This window comes from Pelmatolapia mariae, linkage group LG3_W, assembly GCF_036321145.2.
Source record: "Pelmatolapia mariae isolate MD_Pm_ZW linkage group LG3_W, Pm_UMD_F_2, whole genome shotgun sequence".
Taxonomy (NCBI): domain Eukaryota; kingdom Metazoa; phylum Chordata; class Actinopteri; order Cichliformes; family Cichlidae; genus Pelmatolapia; species Pelmatolapia mariae.
Genome location: NC_086229.1, coordinates 91,848,666 through 91,874,451, shown reverse-complemented (window position 1 = coordinate 91,874,451; position 25,786 = coordinate 91,848,666). Strand labels below are relative to the sequence as shown.

The following is a 25,786-nucleotide window of genomic DNA, read 5'->3' as shown; positions in this document are numbered from 1 at the left end:
ACCCTGGTGTGGTGAAGATGGCCTTAGCTGGAAGCACAGGCCCTGGTGTAATGTGGATGGATTCAGCCAGAAGCTCAGGCCTTGGTGTAATATGGAATGGCCTCAGCTAGAAGCACAGGTCCTGGTGTGGTAAGATGCCCTCAGCCAGCACCACATGCCCTGGTGTGGTGAAGATGGCCTCAGCCAGCAGCACGGGATCTGGAGTGGTGGAGATGGCCTCACAGGAAGCACTGGCCCTGGTGTAATGTGGATAGCATCAGCGAGCATCCCAGGCCCTGGTGTGGTGTAGATGGCCTCACAGGAAGCACTGGCCCTGGTGTAATGTGGATGCGTTTAGCCAGAAGCACTGGCCCTGCTGTGGTGAAGATGGCCTTAACCGGAAGCACAGGCCCTGGTGAAATGTGGATGTTTTCAGCCAGAAGCACAGGCCTTGGTGTGGTAAGATGCCCTCAGCCATCACGACATGCCCTGGTGTAGTGAAGATGCCCTCAGCCAGCAGCACAGGCCCTGGTGTGGTGAAGATAGCCTCAGCCAGCAGCACAGGCCCTGGTGTGGTGAAGATGGCCTCACAGGAAGATCTGGCCATGTTGCAAGGTGGAAAGTCTTAGCCGGAAGCACAGGCCCTGGTGTAATGTGCTTGGCTTCAGCCAGAAGCACTGGCCTTGGTGTAATGTGGATGGCATCAGCCAGCAGCACAGGCCCTTGTGTGGTGAAGATGGCCTCAGCCAGCACCACATGCTCTGGTGTGGTGAAGATTGTCTCAGCCAGTAGCGCAGCCCTGTTGAAATGTAGTTGGCCTCAGGCAACAGCACAGGCCCTGGTGTGGTGGAGATGGCCTCACAGGAACCACTGGACCTGGTGTAATGTGTATAGCTTTAGGCAGAAGCACTGGCCCTGTGTGGTGAAGATAGCTTTAGCCGGAAGCACTGGCCCTGGTGGGGCGAAGATGGCCTAAGGCAGCAGCACATGCCCTGGTGGGGTGAAGATGGCCTCAGCCAGCAGCACAGGCCCTGGTGTGGTGATGATGGCCTCACAGGAAGCACTGGACCTGGTGTAATGTGGATAGCTTTAGCCAGAAGCACATGCCCTGGTGGGGTGAAGATGGCCTCAGGCAGCAGCACAGGCCCTGGTGTGGTGAAGATGGCCTTAGTTGGAAGCACAGGCACTGGTGTAACGTGGTTGGCTTCAGCCAGAAGCACAGATCTTGGTGCAATGTGGATGGCCTCAGCCAGCAGCACAGGCCCTGGTGTGGTGTAGTTGGCCTTAGCCACCAGCACAGGCAATGATGTGATTAACATGGCCTCAACCAGCAACACAGGCCCTGGTGTGGTGTAGATGGCCTCAGCCAGAGCCACAGGCCCTGGTATGGTGTAGATTGCCTCAGCCAGAGCCACAGGCCCTGGTGTGGTGTAGATTGCCTCAGCCAGAGCCACAGGCCCTGGTTTTGTGTAGGTGAGCAAACCCAGAAGCGCAAGCCATGGTGTGTTGCAGTCAACCTCAGCAAGCAGCAAAGGACCTGGTTTGGTTTAGGTGGCCTCAGCCAAAAGCACACAGGCCCTGGTGTGGTGTAGGTGGCCTCAGCCAAAAGCACACAGGCCCTGATGTGGTGTAGATGGCCTCAGCCAGCAGCACAGTCCCTGGTGTGATTAACATGGCCTCAACCAGCAACACAGGCCCTGGTGTGGTGTAGATGGCCTCAGCCAGAGCCACAGGCACTGGTTTGGTGTAGGTGGCCTCAGCCAAAAACACACAGGCCCTGATGTGGTGTAGTTGGCCTCAGCCAGAGCCACAGGCCCTGGTGTGGTATAGTTGGCCTTAGCCAGTAGCACAGGCCCTGGTTTGGTGGAAGTGGCCTCAGCCAGAAGCGCAAGCCCTTGTGTGTTTCAGTCAACCTCATCCAGCAGCACAGGACATTGTGTATTGTAGGTGACATCAGCCAGAAACACATGCCCTTGTGTGTTGCAGGTGGCCAAAGCCAGGAGCACAGGCCGTAGTGTGTTGTAGATGGCCTGAGCTATCAGCACAGGCCCTGGTGTGTTGTAAGTTGCCTCAGTCAAAAGCACACAGGCCCTGGTGTGGTGTAGATGGCCTCAGCCAGCAGCACAGGCCCTGGAGGGGTGTAAGTTGCCTCAGTCAAGAGCACACAGGCCCTGATGTGGTGTAGTTGGCCAAAGTCAGGAGCACAGGCTGTGGTGCGTTGTAGACAGCCTGAGCTAGCAGCACAGGACTTGGTGAGGTGGAGGTGGCCTCATCCTGCAACTCAGGCCCCGGTGTGCTGTAGATGGCCTCAGCCGGAAGCACAGGTCCTCAGCCAGACCCACAGGCCCTCGTGGGGTGTAGATGGCCTCAGCCAGAGCCACAGGCCCTGGTGTGGTGTAGTTGGCCTTACCCAGCAGACCAGGCCCTGGTTTGGTGGAGGTGGCCTCAGCCAGAAGCGCAAGCCCTGGTGTGTTGCAGTCAACCTCAGCCAGCAGCACAGGACCTGGTGTGGTGTAGCTGGCCTCAGCCAGAAGCACATGCCCATGTGTGTTGTAGGTGGCCAAAGCTAGGAGCACAGGCCCTGCTGTGGTGTAAGTTGCCTCAGTCAAAAGCACACAGGCCCTGGTGTATTGCAGTCAACCTCAGCCAGCAGTAAAGGAACTGGTGTGGGGTAGGTGGCCTCAGCCAGCAGCACAGGCCCTGGAGGGGTGTAGATGGCCTTAGCCAGAGCCACAGGCCCTGGTGTAGTGTAGATGGCCTCAGCCAGACCCACAGGCCCTGATGTGGTGTAGATGGCCTCAACCAGCAGCACAGGCCCTGGTGTGATTAACATGGCCTCAACCAGCAAGACAGGCCCTGGTGTGGTGTAGATGGCCTCAGCCAGAGCCACAGGCACTGGTTTGGTGTAGGTGGCCTCAGCCAAAAGCACACAGGCCCTGATGTGGTGTAGATGGCCTCAGCCAGCAGCACAGGCCCTGGTGTGATTAACATGGCCTCAACCAGCAACACAGGACCTGGTGTGGTGTAGATGGCCTCAGCCAGGACCACAGGCCCTGGTGTGGTGTAGATGGCCTCAACCAGCGCCACAGGCCCTGGTGTGGTGTAGATTGCCTCAGCCAAAGCCACACGCCCTGGTGGAGTGTAGTTGGCCTCAGCCAGCAGCACAGGCTCTGGTGGGGATGTAGATGGCCTCAGCAAGAGCCACAGGCCCTGGTGTGGTGTAAGTTGCCTCAGTCAAAAGCACACAGGCCCTGATGTAGTGTAGATGGCCTCAAACAGCAACACAGGCCTGGTGTGGTGTAGATGTCCTCAGCCAGAGCCACAGGCCCTGGTGGGGTGTAGATGGCCTCAGCCAGAGCCACAGGCTCTGGTGTGGTGTAAGTTGCCTCAGTCAAGAGCACACAGGCCCTGATGTGGTGTAGTTGGCCAAAGTCAGGAGCACAGGCTGTGGTGCGTTGTAGACAGCCTGAGCTAGCAGCACAGGACTTGGTGAGGTGGAGGTGGCCTCATCCTGCAACTCAGGCCCCGGTGTGCTGTAGATGGCCTCAGCCGGAAGCACAGGTCCTCAGCCAGAAGCACATGCCCTGGTGTAATTTAGATGACCCATTTTAGCAGCACAGGCACCCTCCTTCTCTGGATCAAAAGCAGTTCAATGACATGAAAAGGAAAAGCTTACAGCACCTGGTATTCCTAGACAGTCTCCCATCCAAGTACTAACCAAGCCCAACTCTGCTTAGCTTCCGAGATCAGACGAGATCGGGCGTGCTTAGGGTGGTATGGCCGTAAGCTGCAGGGCCTAGCACAAAGTGTCAATTTATGGAATCAAGTGGTGAGGTGGGCAGTACTTGAATTTACGAGCACAACCCTCCAATTTAACTACAGTGTTAATAGAAACTGCATTCTTGCATAATACCCTAACCAAGGACTCAATTTAGCATTTAACCAGCAGCACAGGCCCTGGTGTGGTGTAGGTGGCCTCAGCCAAAAGCACAGGCCCTGGTGTGATTAACATGGCCTCAACCAGCAACACAGGCCCTGGTGTTGTGTAGATGGCCTCAGCCAGAGCCACAGGCACTGGTTTGGAGTAGGTGGCCTCAGCCAAAAGCACACAGGCCCTGATGTGGTGTAGATGGCCTCAGCCAGCAGCACAGTCCCTGGTGTGATTAACATGGCCTCAACCAGCAACACAGGCCCTGGTGTGGTGTAGATGGCCTCAGCCAGAGCCACAGGCACTGGTTTGGTGTAGGTGGCCTCAGCCAAAAACACACAGGCCCTGATGTGGTGTAGTTGGCCTCAGCCAGAGCCACAGGCCCTGGTTTGGTGGAAGTGGCCTCAGCCAGAAGCGCAAGCCCTTGTGTGTTTCAGTCAACCTCATCCAGCAGCACAGGACATTGTGTATTGTAGGTGACATCAGCCAGAAACACATGCCCTTGTGTGTTGCAGGTGGCCAAAGCCAGGAGCACAGACCGTAGTGTGTTGTAGATGGCCTGAGCTATCAGCACAGGCCCTGGTGTGTTGTAAGTTGCCTCAGTCAAAAGCACACAGGCCCTGGTGTGGTGTAGATGGCCTCAGCCAGCAGCACAGGCCCTGGAGGGGTGTAAATGGCCTCAGCCACAGCCACAGGCCCTGGTGTAGTGTAGATGGCCTCAGCCAGACCCACAGGCCCTCGTGGGGTGTAGATGGCCTCAGCCAGAGCCACAGGCCCTGGTGTGGTGTAGTTGGCCTTACCCAGCAGACCAGGCCCTGGTTTGGTGGAGGTGGCCTCAGCCAGAAGCGCAAGCCCTGGTGTGTTGCAGTCAACCTCAGCCAGCAGCACAGGACCTGGTGTGGTGTAGCTGGCCTCAGCCAGAAGCACATGCCCATGTGTGTTGTAGGTGGCCAAAGCTAGGAGCACAGGCCCTGCTGTGGTGTAAGTTGCCTCAGTCAAAAGCACACAGGCCCTGGTGTATTGCAGTCAACCTCAGCCAGCAGTAAAGGAACTGGTGTGGGGTAGGTGGCCTCAGCCAGCAGCACAGGCCCTGGAGGGGTGTAGATGGCCTTAGCCAGAGCCACAGGCCCTGGTGTGGTGTAGATGGCCTCAGCCAGACCCACAGGCGCTGATGTGGTGTAGATGGCCTCAACCAGCAGCACAGGCCCTGGTGTGATTAACATGGCCTCAACCAGCAAGACAGGCCCTGGTGTGGTGTAGATGGCCTCAGCGAGAGCCACAGGCACTGGTTTGGTGTAGGTGGCCTCAGCCAAAAGCACACAGGCCCTGATGTGGTGTAGATGGCCTCAGCCAGCAGCACAGGCCCTGGTGTGATTAACATGGCCTCAACCAGCAACACAGGACCTGGTGTGGTGTAGATGGCCTCAGCCAGGACCACAGGCCCTGGTGTGGTGTAGATGGCCTCAACCAGAGCCACAGGCCCTGGTGTGGTGTAGATTGCCTCAGCCAGCAGTACAGGCTCTGGTGGGGATGTAGATGGCCTCAGCAAGAGCCACAGGCCCTGGTGTGGTGTAAGTTGCCTCAGTCAAAAGCACACAGGCCCTGATGTAGTGTAGATGGCCTCAAACAGCAACACAGGCCTGGTGTGGTGTAGATGTCCTCAGCCAGAGCCACAGGCCCTGGTGGGGTGTAGATGGCCTCAGCCAGAGCCACAGGCTCTGGTGTGGTGTAGATGGCCTCAGTCAAGAGCACACAGGCCCTGATGTGGTGTAGTTGGCCAAAGTCAGGAGCACAGGCTGTGGTGTGTTGTAGACAGCCTGAGCTAGCAGCACAGGACTTGGTGAGGTGGAGGTGGCCTCATCCTGCAACTCAGGCCCCGGTGTGCTGTAGATGGCCTCAGCCGGAAGCACAGGTCCTCAGCCAGAAGCACATGCCCTGGTGTAATTTAGATGACCCATTTTAGCAGCACAGGCACCCTCCTTCTCTGGATCAAAAGCAGTTCAATGACATGAAAAGGAAAAGCTCACAGCACCTGGTATTCCTAGACAGTCTCCCATCCAAGTACTAACCAAGCCCAACTCTGCTTAGCTTCCGAGATCAGACGAGAGCGGGCGTGCTTAGGGTGGTATGGCCGTAAGCTGCAGGGCCTAGCACAAAGTGTCAATTTATGGAATCAAGTGGTGAGGTGGGCAGTACTTGAATTTACGAGCACAACCCTCCAATTTAACTACAGTGTTAATAGAAACTGCATTCTTGCATAATACCCTAACCAAGGACTCAATTTAGCATTTAACCAGCAGCACAGGCCCTGGTGTGGTGTAGGTGGCCTCAGCCAAAAGCACAGGCCCTGGTGTGATTAACATGGCCTCAACCAGCAACACAGGCCCTGGTGTTGTGTAGATGGCCTCAGCCAGAGCCACAGGCACTGGTTTGGAGTAGGTGGCCTCAGCCAAAAGCACACAGGCCCTGCAGAATTGTACTTGGCCCCAGCCAGAAAAAAAGGCCCTGGTGTGGTGTAGGTGGCTTCAGCAAGCAGAACAGGCCCTGGTGTGGTGTAGGTTTCCTCAACCAGCAGCACAAGCCCTGGTGTGGGGTTGGTGGCTTCAGCCAGAAGCACAGGCCCTGGTGTAGTTAAGATGGCATCAGCCAGAGCCACTATCCCTGCTGTGGTGAAGTTGGCCTCTGCCAGAAACACAGGCCTTGGTGTGGTGTAGGTTGCCTCAGCAGGAAACACAGGAACTGGTGTGGTCTAGATGGACTCAGAAAGAGCCCCAGGCACTGATGATGTGTAAATGGCCTCATCCAGTATCACAGGCCCTGGTGTGGTGTCGTTGGCCTCTGCCAGAAACACAAGTCCTGGTGTGGTGTAGGTAACCTCAGCCAGCAGCACAGGCCATGGTGTGGTGTAGGTGGCCTCAGCCAGAAGCACAGGCCATGTTGTGTTGCAGATGGCCTCAGACCGAGCCACAGTCCCTGGTGTGGTTAAGATGGCATCAGCCAGAGCCACTATCCCTGCTGTGGTGAAGTTGGCCTAAACCAGAATCACAGGCCCTGGTGTGGTGTCGTTGGCCTCTGCCAGAAACACAAGTCCTGGTGTGGTGTAGGTTGCCTCAGCAAGAAGCACAGGAAATGGTGTGGTCTAGATGGACTCAGTTGGAGCCCCAGGCTCTGGTGTGGTGTAGATGGCCTCAGAAAGAGCCCCAGGCCATGGTGATGTGTAGATGGCCTCATCCAGTTGCACAGGCCCTGGTTTGGTGTAGGTAGCCTCAACATGAAGAACAGGCCCTGCTGTGGTGCCGTGACCCTCGCCAGCAGCACAGGCCATGGTGTGGTGTAGTTGGCCTCAACCAGCAGCACAGGCCCTGGTGTGGTGTCGGTGGCTACAGCCAGAAGCACAGGCCCTGATGTGGTGTAGGTTGCCTCAGCCATAAGCACAGGCCCTGGTGTGGAGTAGTTGGTCTCAACCAGCAGCACAGGCCCTGGTGTGGTGTCGGTGGCTACAGCCAGAAGCACAGGCCCTGGTGTGGTGTAGGTTGCCTCAGCAAGAAGCACAGGCCCTGGTGTGGTGTTGGTGGCTTCAGCCAGCAGCACAGGCCATGGTGTGGTGTTGGTGGCCTCAGCCAGAAGCACAGGCCCTGGTGTGGTGTAGTTGGCCTCAACCAGCAGCACAAGCCCTGCAGAATTGTAGTTGGCCCCAACCAGAAGAAACAGGCCCTGGTGTGGTGTAGTTGGCCTCAAAAAGCAGCACAAGCCCTGCAGAATTGTAGTTGGCCCCAACCAGAAGAAAAAGGCCCTGGTGTGGCGTTGGTGGCCTCAGCAAGAAGCACAGGCCCTGGTGTGGTGTAGTGGCCTAAGCCAGAAGCACAGGCTCTGGTTTGGTGTAGGTTGCCTCAGCAAGAAGCACAGGCCCTGGTGTGGTGTAGGTTGCCTCAGCAAGAAGCAAAGGCCCTGGTGTGGTGTTGGTGGCTTCAGCCAGCACACAGGCCATGGTGTGGTGTTGGTGGCCTCAGCAGGAGGCACAGGCTCTTGTGCGGTGTTGGTTGCCTCAGCAAGAAGCACAGGCCCTGGCGTGGTGTAGTTGGCCTCAAAAAGCAGCACAAGCCCTGCAGAATTGTAGTTGGCCCCAGCCAGAGCCACAGGCCCTGGTGTGGTGTAGGTTTCCTCAGCAAGAAGCAGAGGCCCTGGTGTGGTGTCGGTGGCTTCAGCCAGCAGCACATGCCATGATGTGGTGTAGGATGCCTCAGCAAGAAGCACAAGCCCTGGTGTGGTGTTGGTGGCTTCAGCCAGCACACAGGCCATGGTGTGGTGTTGGTGGCCTCAGCAAGAACCATAGGCCCTGGTGTGGTGTAGGTGGCTTCAGCCAGAAGCACAGGCCCTGGTGTTGTTTAGTTGGCCTCAAAAAGCAGCACAGGCCCTGCAGAAGTGTAGTTGGCCCCAGCCAGAGCCACAGGCCCTGGTGTGGTGTAGGTTTCCTCAGCCAGAAGCACAGGCCCTGGTGTGGTGTAGGTGGCTTCAGTCAGCAGCACAGGCCATGGTGTGGTGTTGGTGGCCTTAGCCAGAAGGACAGGCCCTGGTGTGGTGTAGTGGCTACAGCCAGAAGCACAGGCCCTGGTGTGTTGTAGTTGGCCTCAAAAGTCAGCACAGGCCCTGCAGAATTGTACTTGGCCCCAGCCAGAAGATAAAGGCCCTGGTGTGGTGTAGGTGGCTTCAGCCAGCAGAACAGGCAATGGTGTGGTGTAGGTAGCCTCAGCAAGAAGCACAGGCCCTGCTGTGGTGTCGGTGGCTTCAGCCAGAAGCACAGGCCCTGGTCTGGTTTAGTTGGCCTCAAAAAGCAGCACAGGCCCTGCAGAAGTGTAGTTGGCCCCAGCCAGAGCCACAGGCCATGGTGTGGTGTAGGTTTCCTCAGCAAGAGGCACAGGCCCTGGTGTGGTGTAGGTGGCTTCAGCCAGCAGCACAGGCCATGGTGTGGTGTAGGTAGCCTCAGCAAGAAGCACAGGCCCTGCTGTGGTGTAGTGGCCTCAGCCAGCAGCACAGGCCATGGTGTGGTGTTTGTGGCCTCAGCCAGAAGAACAGGCCATGTGTTGTAGATGGCCTCAGACAGAGCCAAAGGCCCTGGTGTGGTATAGGTTGCCTATGCCAGAGCCAAAGGCCCTGGTGTGGTTAACATGGCATCAGCCAGAGCCACTGTCCCTCCTGTGGTGAAGTTGGCCTAAACCAGAATCACAGGCCCTGGTGTGGTGTAGTTGGCCTCTGCCAGAAACACAGGTCCTGGTGTGGTGTAGATTGCCTCAGCAAGAAACACAGGAACTGGTGTGGTCTAGATGGACTCAGAAAGAGCCCCAAGCTCCTGTGTGGTGTAGATGGCCTCAGAAAGAGCCCCAGGCCCTGGTGATGTGTAGATGGCCTCAACCAGTAGCACAGGCCCTGGATTGGAGTAGGTAGCCTCAGCAAGAAGCACAGGCCATGCTGTGGTGTAGTGGCCCCAGCCAGCAGCACATGCCATGGTGTGGTGTAGGTTGCCTCAGCCAGCAGCACAAGCCATGGTGTGGTGTTGGTGGCTTCAGCAAGCAGCACAGGCCATCGTGGAGTGTAGTGGCCTCAGTCTTAAGCACAGGCCCTGGTGTGGTGTAGGTTGCCTCAGCCATAAGCACAGGCCATCGTGGAGTGTAGTGGCCTCAGTCTTAAGCACAGGCCCTGGTGTGGTGAAGGTGGCTTCAGACAACAGCACAGGCCATGGTGTGGTGTAGTGGCCTCAACCAGCAGCACAGGGCATGGTGTGGTGTAGGTAGCCTCAGCAAGAAGCACAAGCCCTGATGTGGTGTAGGTTGCCTCAGCAAGAAGCACAGGCCCTGGTGTGGTGTTGGTGGACTTAGCCAGAAGGACAGGCCCTGGTGTGGTGTAGGTGGCTACAGCCAGAAGCACAGGCCCTGTTGTGTTGTAGTTGGCCTCAAAAAGCAGCACAGGCCCTGCAGAATTGTACTTGGCCCCAGCCAGAAAAAAAGGCCCTGGTGTGGTGTAGGTGGCTTCAGCCAGAAGCACAGGCCCTGGTGTTGTTTAGTTGGCCTCAAAAAGCAGCACAGGCCCTGCAGAAGTGTAGTTGGCCCCAGCCAGAGCCACAGGCCCTGGTGTGGTGTAGGTTTCCTCAGCCAGAAGCACAGGCCCTGGTGTGGTGTAGGTGGCTTCAGCCAGCATCAAAGGCCATGGTGTGGTGTAGGTGGCCTCAGCAAGAAGCACAGGCCCTGGTGTGGTGTAGACGCCTCGGTCAGAAGTAGAGCACTATTGTGTTGTACATGGCCTCAATCAGCAGCACAGGCACTGGTGTAGTGTAGTTGGCCTCGGGCAGAAGCAAAGGCACTGGTGTGGTATAGATGGCCTAAGACAGATCCAGAGGCCATTTTCTGCAATGAAGGGTCTACATAGTCGTTGTTAAGTTTTTACTCTTTGAATACGGCGAAGATGGCCTTTCAAAAGTCCCTGGTTTGGTGTAGTTGACCTCAAACAGCAGCACAGGCCCTGTTGTGGTTTAGGTTGCCTCAGCCAGCAGCAATTGTCCTCGTGTGGTGTAGATGGCCTCATCCAGAAGCACAGGACCTGGTGAAGTGTAAGTGCCCTCAGGAAGAAGATCAGGGCCTGGTGTGGTGTAGCTGACCTCAGTCATAAGCACAGGCCCAGGTGTGGTGTAGTTGGCCTCAGAAAGAAGCATAGCACTGTTGTGGTGTAGATGGCCTCAACCAGCAGAACAGGCCGTGGTGTGGTTTAGGTTGCCTCAGCACGAAGCACAGCCACTGGTGTGTTGTAGATGGACTCAGAAAGAGCCCCAGGCCCTGGTGTTGTGTAGATGGCTTCAGCCAGCAGCAATGGCCCTTGTGTGGCGTAAATGGCCTCATCCAGTAGTACATGCACTGGACTGGTGAAGATGGCAACAGCCTGAGCCATAGGCCCTGGTGTGCTATTGTTGGCCTCAAAAAGCAGCAAAGGCCCTGGTGAGGTTTAGTTGGCCTCAGCCAGAAGCACAGGCCCTGGTGTGGTGTAGCTGGCCTTAGCAAGAAGCACTGGCACTGGTCTGGTGAAGATGGCCTCAGCCATAATCACAGGCCCTGGTGTGGTGTAGATGGCCTCAACCAGCAGCACAGGCACTGGTGTGGTTTAGGTTCCCTCAGCAAGAGGCATAGCACTGGTGTGGTGTAGTTTGCCTCAACAAGATACACAGGCACTGGTGTGGTGTAGATGGCCTCAGACAGAGCCCCAGACCCTGGTGTGGTGTAGGTTGCGTCAGCAATAAGTACAGGCCCTGGTGTGGAAGCACAGCACTGTTTTGGTGTAGACGGCCTCAGACAGAGCCACAGGCCCTGGTGTGGGGAAGATGGCATCAGCCAGAGCCATAGGCCCTGCTGTGGTGTAGTTGGCCTAAACCAGTATCTCAGGCCCTGGTAGGTTGCCTGGGCCAGAAGCAAAGCACTGTTGTGGTGTAGATGGCCTCACCCTGAGCCACAGGCCCTGGTGTGGTGTAGTTGGTCTTTGACAGAAGCACAGGTCCTGTTGTGGTGTAGGTTGCCTCAGCAAGAAGCACACGAACTGGTGTGGTCTAGGTGGTGCCTGTGCCTGTATGTCTAGGCTCGCTCGTGCGCGCGCCTGTTTCTGGGTCCGTGCTTGTGTCTCGGGCTCCGTGTTTATATTTGAAAAATGTGCTAAACCGTAGTAAAGTGCTTAGTTAAACTTGTGCTTTTGTAACGTTCAGTATGGCCAGACATACATGCTGCACACCTTGGGGGGAAACTTTATTTCAATTTATATGCATCTCTTTAATCCGAACAAAGAAATTTAAAATCAAACTCAGAGTCACAAAAGACTCTCGCGATCCCCGCGCCTCCCAGACCGATCCTTAGGCACATAAGCAGGCAAAACCCCTTAAAAAACCCTTCCCGTTTTTCTCCAAAACCCTAGAATAACTTGTTAGGGACCCCTCTATTCCCAAAACCTTATATTCGATAACATGGAAAGACACCTTGAATATCCTTAGTCTTTTTTTCTCAAATTAAGCGCCCCGCGGGTCGCACCCGATCCTTAGGCACATAAGCAGGAAAAAACTCCTTAAAAACCCTCCGTGTTTTTTTCTTAGCCTTATATTCGAAAACAGGGGAAATCTGAAAAAATCTTTTTTCTCCAAACCAGCTCTCTTGCTAGATCCGTCTCAAATTTAGCGCAAACTCTAAGTTCTACTTTTCGCTATCACTCGCAGCCAGCGCACAATTTTTCCTTCTTGTTCGCTCCTCGGCTCCGTTCCCGAATGACGGCTTACTTCGTTCGAAACCATGGCTCACAGGTGAGGTTTAAAGGCTCCTAAGGTTGAGAAATGCAGCTTTCAGAGCCAGGAATTAGGTGAGCAAGGGCAAACCTGTTGCATGGCATGACAGACAAAAGGGCAGTACTCCAGGAGGATTTTGCAAAGCTTCAGCGACAGCAGAGATACTTGGAGGCAGTGGCAAGGAATGCAAACCATCACAGACTACAAGCCCACTCTACAGACCGTGGTGACACAATCCCCAGACACTGTGTGGTGTTAAAAACTCCCAATTCTTTTAATCTTTGGGCTGAAGGAAGGACAATACTCCGTGTATAAATGCTCAATCAACAATTCTTTATTTCCATGCAATTCAACACTTATGAGCACAAGCCATCATGATGGGGAGAGATGCATGAAGAGGGTCACAGCAAATCTCAAAATGGTGAAGGGTTACTCAGCTTCTTGTCTCTTCTATTATCGACACAAGGCCCTCTACACCCAACATTCTCTTCATGATTCAGCAGTATGAAATGTCAAGAAACAGTGTTACACATTCACAGCAGATCAAGGGTAATGCACACCTGTCTAACAAATCTAAAAATGGTCACATTCTTTTAACCCAAAAATATAATGGAAACTAAGGTACATACAAAGCACACAATCTAGACTAAAGGATATTATATGACCTACAGCAGTATCCTAATTCAACTACCTTGACTACAGATATGGATGCTGACCATCTCTGAATCGAGAAGGGGGGCCAAAGGGTACATCTTTCGCCATCTTACAACGCTTTGATTGCAGCCATTATTGTACTGTTTATAAGGCTGGGGAAACCTGAAGTCACTTGGATGAGTAACAAAACTTTTCTCCCACTGAAAATGTCCAGATGAACAGAGTCAACTTTTTTGACTTACCTGGATGATTGAGCACGCATCAGGACATTATTTTAATAATATCTTTAAAATGATAGCAGCACAAACAAAATTTTTTGCAGCACAAACCAGCACAAACGTAGCACAAACGTTTGATACCACTTTTGTTGGATTTGGGTAATGTGGGGCGGCTGGTTGACCTCTGATTACCTCTAGAAATTTTTATTAATATCTTTAAAATGATAGCAGCACAAACGAAAAAATTTTGCAGCACAAACCAGCACAAACGTAGCACAAACGTTTGACATCAATTTTGTTTGATTTGGGTAATGTGGTTGGGCTGGTTGACCTTTTGACCTTTACATTTTCATTAATATCTTTAAAACAGAAGCAGCACAAACAACAATTTTAGCAGCACAAACCAGAACAAACGTAGCACAGTTGATTGACACCCATTTTGTTTGATTTAATTAATGGGGGGGGGGGGGGGGGGGGTGACCTCTGATGACCTTTAGAAATTTTTATTAATATCTTTAAAATGATAGCAGCACAAACGGAAATTTTTGCATCACAAACCAGCACAAACGTAGCACAAACGTTTCATACCACTTTTGTTGGATTTGGAGAAGGTGGGGGGGGCAACTTCACTCACATCTAAAACGGCGTATCAAATCGGATATTTATCTAAAATACCACCCAACTGTTAAAAAGAATATTCTCACTTACCTGGGCACTGGTCGGTCCTCTGAATCACAGCCACGAATCAAGCTCTGTTTTACTTCACGCTTTATGTGCCTGCCCTTCTGCCCCTTTCTTGGGTATCCGCGCTCCACACTGATCGTCTCAAACTGGGTTGGAGAATGTGTTTCTGACTTTGATTCTGATTTTCAGTTTTTTTGATTACACAAATGCAAATAAAAGGAATTAAAGTCTTCTACTGCCCCAAATATATGATGATTGATTCTTAACCGAGTTATGGCATATAATAATTTTATGATATTCATCAAAATAATGAATTCTATTTAATTTAATACTTCCTTTATTACGTCATGGTTCATTAATCAGAGTCATAAATCACTGATTTATGGTTAACTTTTCACTGACATGAGGGCCAAATAAATCAAAGAGAAAACATGTACCAAGTACTGTTATCTCGAGTCAAAGTTCTATTTACATCATGACTAAGAACTACTGTTAGATAATGATGTCATGGTCTGGGAGAGTGTTTTCCGGCAGTTACAAGGCTCCTCTTCTGGGTGGAGCTGACCCACTTTCCTCTCCGGTATCAGACCTGGTGCTCATTATCTCGTAAGTATTTAAGAATAGCACTGACTACTACTCCTCGCCAGATCATCTATTATTAGTTCTGGACTCTTTCATGTTTTGAATCATATTCTACCTTGTTGCTTAGTTTGTTCTGTTTTATCTCGAACCAATTACACAGACCAATTTATCCTGTTGCTTGCAGTAAACCACAGTTGCTTCGTCTTCTCACAACCAGATAGCCACGTTAGCTCCAGCACTGACTCCAATCCCATTTGCACCTTTCTCCCTCCATGTCGACATCGCTGGACTTCTCCAAACATAGTTTCTGATCTCTGGCCTGATATTCACGCTACCCCGTCAACACCATGTACTAGCCTTTAGAGCCCTGTGAACTAGTTATATTCATGCCTCCCAAGTTTATGGACTCACCTCTTTTTATTCCCCCCGAGCTCATGTAACCCGTGTTTCATAGCCTTAGGTCACAGCTCATGTCCTTGTGTGTTTCCCGGCTCCTGGTTCCACTATTTAATATTGAGCCTCTACACACATAAACACTGTTGCCTGCACTGTGTATATAACCCCTGCACTCATGTCTGTGTAAATAGCTCCCTGCACATTTCACTAGTGAAAACCTGTTTGAATCACACTGATGTAAATAAAATTAATTCACGTTACTCGATAACTTCATTGTTTTGAATCTGCATTTTGTGTCCACTCAGCCTGATGGCCATACTGGCCTTGAGAAGTGATCAGGAAAAGTCATGTGCGCACTCTCAGATGACCAGTAAAAATTGTTTTTGATCAGTTTGTTCAATTTAATTCAGTTCAATTTTATTTATATAGTGCCAAATCACAACTACAGCCACATCAAGGCACTCTATATTGTACGGTAGACACTACAATAATACATAATACATTCAAGAGAAAAAAACAGCAATCATATGATCCCCTATGAGCTAGAACTTTGGCGACAGTGGGAAGGAAAATCTTCCTTTTAACAGGAAGAAACCTCCAGCAGAACCAGGCTCAGGGAGGGGTGGCAATTTCCTGCAACAGGTTGGGGTGAGAGATTGAAGACAGAATGAAAGACATGCTGTGGAAGAGAGCCAGAGAGTAATAACAAATGTGAATCAATTAATCAATACAGAGAGGTCTATTAACACAAGATGAGTGAGAAAGGTGGCTGGAAAAGAAATGCTCAATGCATCATGGGAATCCCCCAGCAGCTTACACCTATTGCAGCATAACTAAGGAAGGATTCAGGGTCACCTGAATTCACCTGTGTTCAAACTGGAAGTTCATTCCATCAAAGAGGGGCCTGAAAATTAAAGGCTTTCGCTCCCATTCTGCTTTTAAATATTTTAGGAACAACAAATAAGCCTGCAGTGCGAGAATAAAGTGTTCTAATAGGGTGAAATGATACTATAAGGTCATTGAGATAAGATAAGGCCTGATTATTTAAGACCTTGTATGTGAGCAGCAGGATTTTGAATTCAATTCTGGATTTAACAGGGAGCCAATGAAGGAAAACCAATATAGGAGAAATCTGCTCTCTCTTTCTATTCCCTGTCAGTACTCTTGCTGCAGCATTTTGGATTAACTGAAGGCTTTGCAGGTAGTTTTAGGGCATCCTGATAATAACCTGTGTTACAGTAGTCCAGCCTAGAAGTGAACTAGATTCTCAGGGTCACTTTGAGACAGGATATTTCTAATTTTAGAGATGATGGAAGAAAGCAGTCCTGCATATTTGTTTAATATGTGTGTGGAAGGACATATCCTGATCAAAAATTACTTCAAGGTTCCTCACAGTGTTACTGGAGGCCAAGGTAATGCCATCCAGAGTAAGAATCTTGTTAGATACCATATTTCTAAGATTTTCAGGGCCGAATACAATAATCTCAGTGTTATCTGAATTAAGAAGCAGAAAGTTAGATGTCATCCAGGTCTTTATGTCTTTAAGTCATTCCTGTAGTTTAACTAATTGGTGTGTGTTATCTGGCTTCATGGACAGATAGAGTTGGGTGTCATCTGCATATAGGGATGGGTATCGAAAACCGGTTTTTGTTGAGAACCGGTTCCCACTGTTTCAGTTCCTTGGAATCGTTTGCCATTTTTGCAAACGATTCCCTTATCGATTCCAGTCGCCCCGAATGACGTCACCATGTTGCGGAGCGTCGGAGGGTACCAGACAGGAAACACGGCGGCTCAAACGCTCAAAAGTTTGTTTATACTTAACGAGAACGGATGACAACAGGGCAACTTGCAATACTTGCAAAGTAGATATTTCATTAAGGGAGGAAACACTATGAATATGCAAAAGCATTTGCTCACAAAACATGCGATGACCTTAAATGAATGTCGTGTTTTTAATTACGCTCCGGACTCGTGAATCTCAACCCAGCAGCAGCAGTAACGTTTGCACGTCCTCTCCCGTTAATGTGGCAGGTAAATAATCAACTAACAGTGCATATTATGTTAGCGCGATCTGCTTTATTACAAAACCTGCCATTACTGTGCATTTAGGTGACCATGATGAGAGAGACAGAGTCTGGCTGGCGCTCGCTGGCAGTTGTCGCTGCAGTCCACCGGTAGCGTCTCTTTTCAGGCCCGAATGTCACCGAGCAGTGACTAAGTTTGTGGTAAAAACCTTGCAGCCATTTGCCACAGCAGATGGTAAGTGAATGTGTTTAATTGTATGCAGGAACATTACTGAATATTCTTGTGTAATTGCTACAGAATAATTTATGTTATACTTCGTTATTGCTACAGAAGAATATTTATTTTATTATTTTACATTTACATTTATTTCCCGGGGACCCTGTGACACCCCATTGAAGAGCCATAGGCTGGATCTCTTAATATCTCGCTGTTGGGTTTGTAAGGCCATGTTACTCCTAAATTTCTATCTTGTTTAAAGAGAAGATATAAAACAAAATTCTAAGCTAATCGACCTTAGTGTTCTCCTTTTTAAAAATAAGAATCGATAAGAGAATCGAATCGTTAAACAGGATCGAAAATGGAATCGGAATCGTTAAAATCTTATCACTACCCATCCCTATCTGCATAGCAGTGAAAATGTTTGCTATGTCTTCTATGTTTTCTTGTTCTTTATATTCTTTATTAGTGGTTTGCAAACAGGAAAAATGGTACATTACCGCCACCAACTGGTGTGGAGTGTCAGAGCTGGTACCTTCATCTTCCATGATTTTTCTAGACTCTCACAACACCCATCCCCCACATTATGCTCTAGCATATGACATAGAGCTTCTGATTGGCTGCTTCTGATTGGCTGCTGTTAAGGGCGGCAAAGTTTTCTGATTGGCTGCTTCTGATTGGCTGCTGTTAAGGGCGGCAAAGTTTTTTCTGGCCACCATCTTCAGTCTTCAAGTTTCATCACACTGGCAGCTCACTTGGAGGTAAGATTTAAAACTAGATGTTATTTGTGATGATTTCTGTTTAAGTCCTATTTGAATGCTTTATTTCAGTCCGAGTTCTTGATTATTTGCTACAGTGCTGTTTCAGTGCTCGGTTTTAAAGCATTTTTTTTCTCTTCCTGTTTTTTAAACTGTTATTTAGTGTGAAATTTGTGAGCTCGAGTTGGGAAATAGAAGCAACTGTAGAGGAACTCTACCTGAAAGTCATAAAAATAAAGTCATCCTTTTTAATTCAATTGTAAGCAAAAATCCACTTTGACCGTATAAGACCCTTTACAGTAAAATTTCAATGGTGTTGTAGGACTCCGATGTTGTAGGAACCATGCTACTGTCTTTTTGGTCTCTGTAGAATGGTCCCTTTTCTATTTGCCATAAGTAAATCATGTAATTTGAAATGACACATATGAAAATATTTTGTTATGCCATGGAAGTATCTCGTTTGAAATAGAAGCAAAAGAAACTTCTTTTGAGTGAAAAACCCAAACATAAACAATGACAACAATAATACTACATAATAATAGCAATTTGCTTATTCTTTCCTTTACAGTTCGATCCCGGCAGTGAACCACAGAATGATGTTTCGACAAAAGAACTGTTGTATCTCGTCTATGCCACTGAGGTCAAGATATTTCAACACAGAGATTGGGCTATGGATTTTGATCGTCATGGGAACATTTGACCCCCTTACCAAATTCTCGGTCTGTGCTCTAGAAATAACCTCACACATCCAAGACTATTATGTGGCAAGAGACTCAAATTTGACCCTTAACTGCGAGTTTGTCCTTGAATCTGAGAACTTGGCATGTACAGAGATAGTGTGGAGCATTGTGCTATCAGATAGACAGCAGGATGAAAAGATCATTATCTGGTATACGGGTGGTGTAATACACAGTAACCTGTATGAGCCGTTAAAGAATAGGGTCCACTTTGCCTCTCCTGATCCCCAAGATGGTGATGCATCAATGAGAATCCTTGACCTGAAGTTGACAGATATGGGCACTTACCAGTGCAAGGTGAAAAAGTTACCTGAATTTGGGATGAAAACCGTTAACCTCTACGTAATAGAGAGGCCAAGCACACCAGTATGCTACATAGATGGTGAAACAGTGGAAGGAAACAATCTGAGGATGAGATATAGATCCTCACAAAGTACTCCCCCTCTGGTTTATAGCTGACCAGCTATAAACCAGGCAAGCGGAAACAAGATGTTGCCTCAAAGTGCCTTTGTTGACAGTATAAATGGTGACTTGTATTTACACAAGATCACAGAGAGTGACACTCGAACCTACAGGTGTGTGGTTGTAAGCCTTGTTGGTATGGAAGAGTGTGAGGTTACACTCAGCTCACTCTTACATCGTACATCACAACAGACCATCAACATTGGACCTGGAACTACAGCAGCAATTGTTACCAGCATAATTGTGATAATCATCTTTGTCATCGCTGTCATTCGAGTCATTATCTGCTACCGCAGAAAAATGAATGAAGAAGTACTTGGCAATGACATATTGATGAATCATCTTCCTCATCAAAAATTGCTATCAATTAAGAGTCATAACCTGGGACCTGGATCTTTAAAAAGCACCTATAGTACAAAGGTGAGAAAATATTAATATATAGCACCAATTCATAACTGAATGCTTGTTATTGTACGTAATATGGTCTGTTTAATATAAGATTGTCTAATTAAGTTATGTATGTTTCAAAAGGATCTTACGGCAGTGTATGAATACATGGATGCAGGATTCATGTTTAAGGACAAAGACAATAAGTTCATGTTCACTGTCGAGAAGGATCTTGTGAGTAACGTTTAAACATGCAAAATACATCAAGTGTGTGTCATGTGAAACACTGATTTAGTTTACTGTTCATGATGTGGTAACCTGAAAACTTGGAATGTACCAGTGCTGAAAACTTGAGCCATTTTGCCTTTTGGTGAAAATGTAAAAGCCCAAGTTCTACCTTTGGGTCCCTTAGAAAATAAAATTGACCATTTTATCATTAGATGTTGCTCTCCCCATTAAAAAGTGATAACATTACAACCATGAGATGTGGTGCAATAAACCATGGTGCAAAGGACTGGTAAATGAACTTCCTTAAATGTCCAATAATTACATTTATATATTAAAAACATACAATTCTAGTGCATCATGTAAATCCTAATAATGCAAAATCACAATCTGTTTTATCCATTTTATATAACTATCTTAAAACAACCATGAATGCAAATTCTTTTTTTTTCCAAGCAAAAACCCATGAAGAAGGATGTATCGATGACTGATGTCTGCAACCCTGATGAGAAGGCCCTTGAAAACAATGAGGTTCAGTACAATCAGTGTAGTCTTTGTATTATAGTTGTTGAAAATCCATGCCTTGCCAACAGCTAGTTAATGCATATCTGTAATCTATAAAATTGTGGTTAGAGCAATTAATTATTCTGTATTAAAATAATCCCGAGACCAGGTCTTCAGCTGACAAGAAATTTAATGATCAGTGGCTTTACCATATGTTTTCTTCAAGGCAAGACACATGGGTTTGACTGGCTCAAAGCAAAACAGATTCCAAGAAGAAATCTCAATTGTCAGAGTATTGGGATGTGGAAACTCTTCAGTGCTGTTGTCACACCATATTACATATTAAATGCTTAAATCTTGAAGATTTGTAGGTCTTTATACATTCCACTGAACTTCAATGAGGAGATCCTGCTTACTTTCAGAGACATTTAGGACCCACTGATTTACATGTGAACATTTTGTGTTATATTTAGAAATGGCCCTATTCCCTTGATATTCAAATATTTTTTTCACTTTTGTGTTATAGACAAACAAGATGGATGACTCAGTCACAGTGGATGACCAATCTATCCAGCTTCCACAAGCCTGAGGACAAGAAAATTTTCATACCGTTTTTGGGGAAGATATGATTCTTTTTCTACTTTCCACTTTTTGGGTCACCAGGAGATCCAACTGCTACATCCTTTAGAGCTTTACTGTTAATACTGTTCTTTTTTTCTTTTTTTTGTTTACTTGTCTGTTACAATGTTTAAAGATTAAAGACTGAGTAAGAAAAAAGGATCAGCATAGCTGAGTTTGGGGGTTTGCACAAAGTTTCTTTAAATTTATTTCAGTCTGCCATTTCAGTTTCTATTGAAATAATTTTAACATGCTTATGTAATCTAGTAAAGAATGATCACAATAAAAATAAAAATGTCATTTTAGTTTTGTCCACTACTTTAACTGACAAATCCTTGAGGACAAACAAAGTTCATTCTGTTTTCATGAAGAAATCAAAGCTTATATCTGTGTAATATATGTTAAAATAAAATGAAGACATTTCAGATAAGTGGACTGTTTTATTGTGTTTTATTTAAGAGTAAATACAAAAATCAAGTTAAAACATTGTTATGGACAGTTCTTTTCGGAAACCGTTTCCAGTGATTGTAAGAAGCAGATAACTAGTACTTTAGGAAATATGGTTTCCTACTTAAGTGTTGGGTGAAGAACGTATTTTTATTTAAGATATGGATAGAATGGCCCAACATCCCAAGTACGGTAAAGACATGCTGGGTTTTATGATCCCAACACAGCTATATCATGTTGGATATGACCCAACAACAGGGTCTTGTATTGAGAAATTGGGTTCAATGATGAGATGTTGGGTTAAACGCAAAATCTCAATATGAGACCCAACAGCTCTTTACAAACCTCTTCTCATGGTCTATAAGATCTGTATTGTGATGGTGGGTCACAGGGCTTGACTATATGGAGATGCTGGGTCACACCTGAATGTCAGTATTGAACCTGATATCTCCATTTAACTCCATTGTATGTATGGACAAAACCTTTTATTTATTTTTATATTGTAAGCCATGCAGCATATGGTCACCTGCTCATCCCGCTGAGCTAAACCAGTGTCTAAAAGGACAAAAGGAAACATGATCAGGTCCATAAATTGAAAGGGTTAATTTTGAGTGAGTTATTAAGTATGCCCTGGTTTGTCAAGCGTGCAAATAAACCCAGTGGCTGATGGGCGAGGTTAATTTTCGACGAGTGAGAAGAATTATGAACTGTAGGAGACAAAATTTTGGGTACATCTTAGACTACAAGGTCTAAAAGCCACAATATTGGAGAGTGATGACGAAGATGAACATGATGAAGATAAGAAGGCCCAGGCCTACGCAGAGTTAATACATATCCTGGATGATAAGAGTTTATCGCTTGTGATGAAAGAACCTGCCAAAGATGGACGGGGGGTGCTGAAAATATTAAGAGACTATTAAGCGCGAAAAAAATATGTTATTTTACCTTTGACATGTAAGATCACAGTCTACTTATGTAAATTTAATGACTATTTTTTGGAACAGTGAGGAAGAAAGCATAAAGTTCATGTACGAAAATATGCCAGGCTAAGTCAATAGCAGTTGGTCTTCAGGGTTTTTACTCCACTGCCGTTATTTCACTCGGGTCCACATTTCCAATGCACGCTATTTTTGCAAGTACCTCAGCTGTGGAATTAACAAGCCTCAACCTGTGTTCCTCTTGCATCCCCACCAGAGATTCTCACTATGTTCCCCCATCTTCTATGCAAATCACTGCATTTAATACAGTGTTGTTAAAACTATAATGTCACGGTCACTTGAGCGTGTTTTTGAGTGCACTCCCTAGTACTTTATTTGTCTCCAAGCAAAAGGTCAATTCTAGCTGCATTATGTAGGACCTCTGGAGTAAAAAAATATACTCAACTAGGCCCTTTAAGCCTAAAGTAAAATACAAGTTATTTTAGGCTTAAAGTAACTTTCATTTTAAATCTTTTGTTTGTTTGTGTGTGTGTGTGTGTGTGTGTGTGTGTGTGTGTGTGTGTGTGTGTGTGTGTGTACCTTTCAGGAATCATATCACACATGGGGTGGATCTGGAGAGACCCTGGGGTCTGAGTCCCGCTCGCTAACAATCATGATCTGAAAACATTTTTCTGTAAACAACAATCTAATGGTGTCAATGTGGTTGTTTCCTAAAAAGTTGTAGGTTTACGATTGTCATCACTGTGGGACTCAGTAGTTAGTGAAGTAAGACAAATTTTCTGACCTTTTGGGTCATTAATGGAAAAATGGGTCACTCTGGTGACCCTGTGCTTCTTGCTGAGGCCATGTACACCACACCAGGGCCTGTGCTGCTGTTTGAGGCCAACTACACCACACCAGGGCCTTGTGGAAGTCCATCTTCGCCGTATACAAAGAGTAAAAGCCCAACATCCCCTATGTAGACCCTTCATTGCAGACAATGGCCTGTGGCTCTGTCCTAGACCATCTACACCACACCAGTGCCTTTGCTTCTGGCTGAGCCCACTACTCAACACCAGGGCCTGTGCTTCTTGCTGACACAACCTAAACCACAACAGGGCCTGTGCTGCTGTTTGAGGCCAACTACACCACACCAGGGCCTGTGGCTCTGGCTGAGGCCATGTACAACACAATAGTGCTCTGCTTCTGGCCGAGGCGACTTCACCACACCAGTGCCTTTGCTTCTGGCCGAGGCCAACTAGACCACACCAGGGCCTGTGCTGCATGTTGATGCCAACTACACCAGGCCCTGGCCTGTGGCTCTGGTTGAAGGCCATGTAAAACACAATAATGCTCTGTTTCAGGCCGAGGCGACTACACCACACCAGGGGCTGTGCTTTTTGCTGAGGCCACCTACACCACACCATGGCCTTTGCTGCTGGCTGAAGTCACCTTCACCACACCAGGGCCTGTGCTTCTGTTTGAGGCCAACTACACCACACCAGGGCCTTTTGGAAGGCCATCTTCGCCCTATACAAAGAGTAAAAACCCAACATCGACAATGTAGACCCTTCATTGCAAACTATGGCCTGTGGCTCTGTCCTAGGCCATCCAAACCACACCAGTGCCTTTGCTTCTGGCCAAGGCCATCTTCACCACACCAGGGCCTGTGATTATGGCTGAGGCCAACTTCACCACACCAGGGCCTGTGCTGCATGTTGAGGCCAACTACACCACACCAGGGCCTGTGGCTCTGGCTGTGGCCATCTTCACCACACCAGGGCCTGTGATTATGGCTGAGGCCAAATACACCACAACAGGGCCTGTGCTGCTGGTTGAGCCCAACTACACCAGACTAGGGCCTGTGGCACTGGCTGAGGCCATCTGCACCACAACAGTGCTCTTCTTCTGGCCGGGGCAACTACACCACACCAGGGCCTGTGCTTCTTGTTGAGAGCACCTACACCACACCAGGTCCTGTGCTTCTTGCTGAAGCAACCTAAACCACAACAGGGCCTGTGCTGCTGGTTGAGGCCAACTACACCGCACCAGGGCCTTTTGGAAGGCCATCTTCCAAAAGGCCCTACTCTTTACAAAGAGTAAAAACCCAACATCGACATTGTAGACCCTTCATTGCAGCAATGGCCTGTGGCTCTGTCCTAGGCCATCTACACCACAGGAGTGCCTTTGCTTCTGGCCAAGGCCATCTTCACAACACCAGGGCCTGTGATTATGGCTGAGGCCAAATACACCATAACAGGGCCTGTGCTGCTGGTTGAGGCCAACTACACCAGACTAGGGCCTGTGGCACTGGCTGAGGCCATCTTCACCACAACAGTGCTCTGCTTCTGGCCGAGGCGACTACACCACACCAGGGTCTGTGCTTCTTGCTGAGACCACCTACACCACACCATGGCCTGTGCTGCTGGCTGAAGCCACCTTCACCACACCAAGGCCAGTGCTTCTGGCTGAGCCCACTACTCCACACGAGGTCCTGTGCTTCTTGCTGAGGCAACCTAAACCACAACAGAGCCTGTGGTGCTGTTTGAGGCCAACTACACCACACTAGGGCCTTTTGGAAGGCCATCTTCGCCGTATACAAAGAGTAAATACCCAACATCGACATTGTAGACCCTTCATTGCAGACAATGGCCTGTGGCTCCTTCCTAGGCCATTCACACGACACCAGGGCCTTTGCTTCTGGCTGAGGCCAAATACACCACAACAGGGCCTGTGCTGCTGGTTGAGCCCAACTACACCAGACTAGGGCCTGTGGCACTGGCTGAGGCCATCTGCACCACAACAGTGCTCTTCTTCTGGCCGGGGCAACTACACCACACCAGGGCCTGTGCTTCTTGTTGAGAGCACCTACACCACACCAGGTCCTGTGCTTCTTGCTGAAGCAACCTAAACCACAACAGGGCCTGTGCTGCTGGTTGAGGCCAACTACACCGCACCAGGGCCTTTTGGAAGGCCATCTTCCAAAAGGCCCTACTCTTTACAAAGAGTAAAAACCCAACATCGACATTGTAGACCCTTCATTGCAGCAATGGCCTGTGGCTCTGTCCTAGGCCATCTACACCACAGGAGTGCCTTTGCTTCTGGCCAAGGCCATCTTCACAACACCAGGGCCTGTGATTATGGCTGAGGCCAAATACACCATAACAGGGCCTGTGCTGCTGGTTGAGGCCAACTACACCAGACTAGGGCCTGTGGCACTGGCTGAGGCCATCTTCACCACAACAGTGCTCTGCTTCTGGCCGAGGCGACTACACCACACCAGGGTCTGTGCTTCTTGCTGAGACCACCTACACCACACCATGGCCTGTGCTGCTGGCTGAAGCCACCTTCACCACACCAAGGCCAGTGCTTCTGGCTGAGCCCACTACTCCACACGAGGTCCTGTGCTTCTTGCTGAGGCAACCTAAACCACAACAGAGCCTGTGGTGCTGTTTGAGGCCAACTACACCACACTAGGGCCTTTTGGAAGGCCATCTTCGCCGTATACAAAGAGTAAATACCCAACATCGACATTGTAGACCCTTCATTGCAGACAATGGCCTGTGGCTCCTTCCTAGGCCATTCACACGACACCAGGGCCTTTGCTTCTGGCCAAGGCCATCTTCACCACACCAGGGCCTGTGATTATGGCTGAGGCCAACTTCACCACACCAGGGCCTGTGGCTCTGAATGTGGGGATCTTCACCACACCAGGGCCTGTGATTATGGCTGAGGCCAAATACA

The 25,786-nt window shown here is 48.8% G+C and overlaps 1 non-coding gene and 1 pseudogene across 1 annotated transcript; both read right to left on the bottom strand.

Annotated features, from left to right (window-relative positions):
• Window positions 1–3,648: 3,648 nt before the first annotated feature.
• LOC134625067 (5S ribosomal RNA) lies at window positions 3,649–3,767 on the bottom strand. Its single transcript, XR_010093686.1, has one exon. It is a non-coding gene; the product is annotated as a 5S ribosomal RNA (ribosomal RNA).
• A 2,160-nt stretch (window positions 3,768–5,927) lies between these two features.
• LOC134625084 (5S ribosomal RNA) lies at window positions 5,928–6,046 on the bottom strand (annotated as a pseudogene).
• Window positions 6,047–25,786: the final 19,740 nt, after the last annotated feature.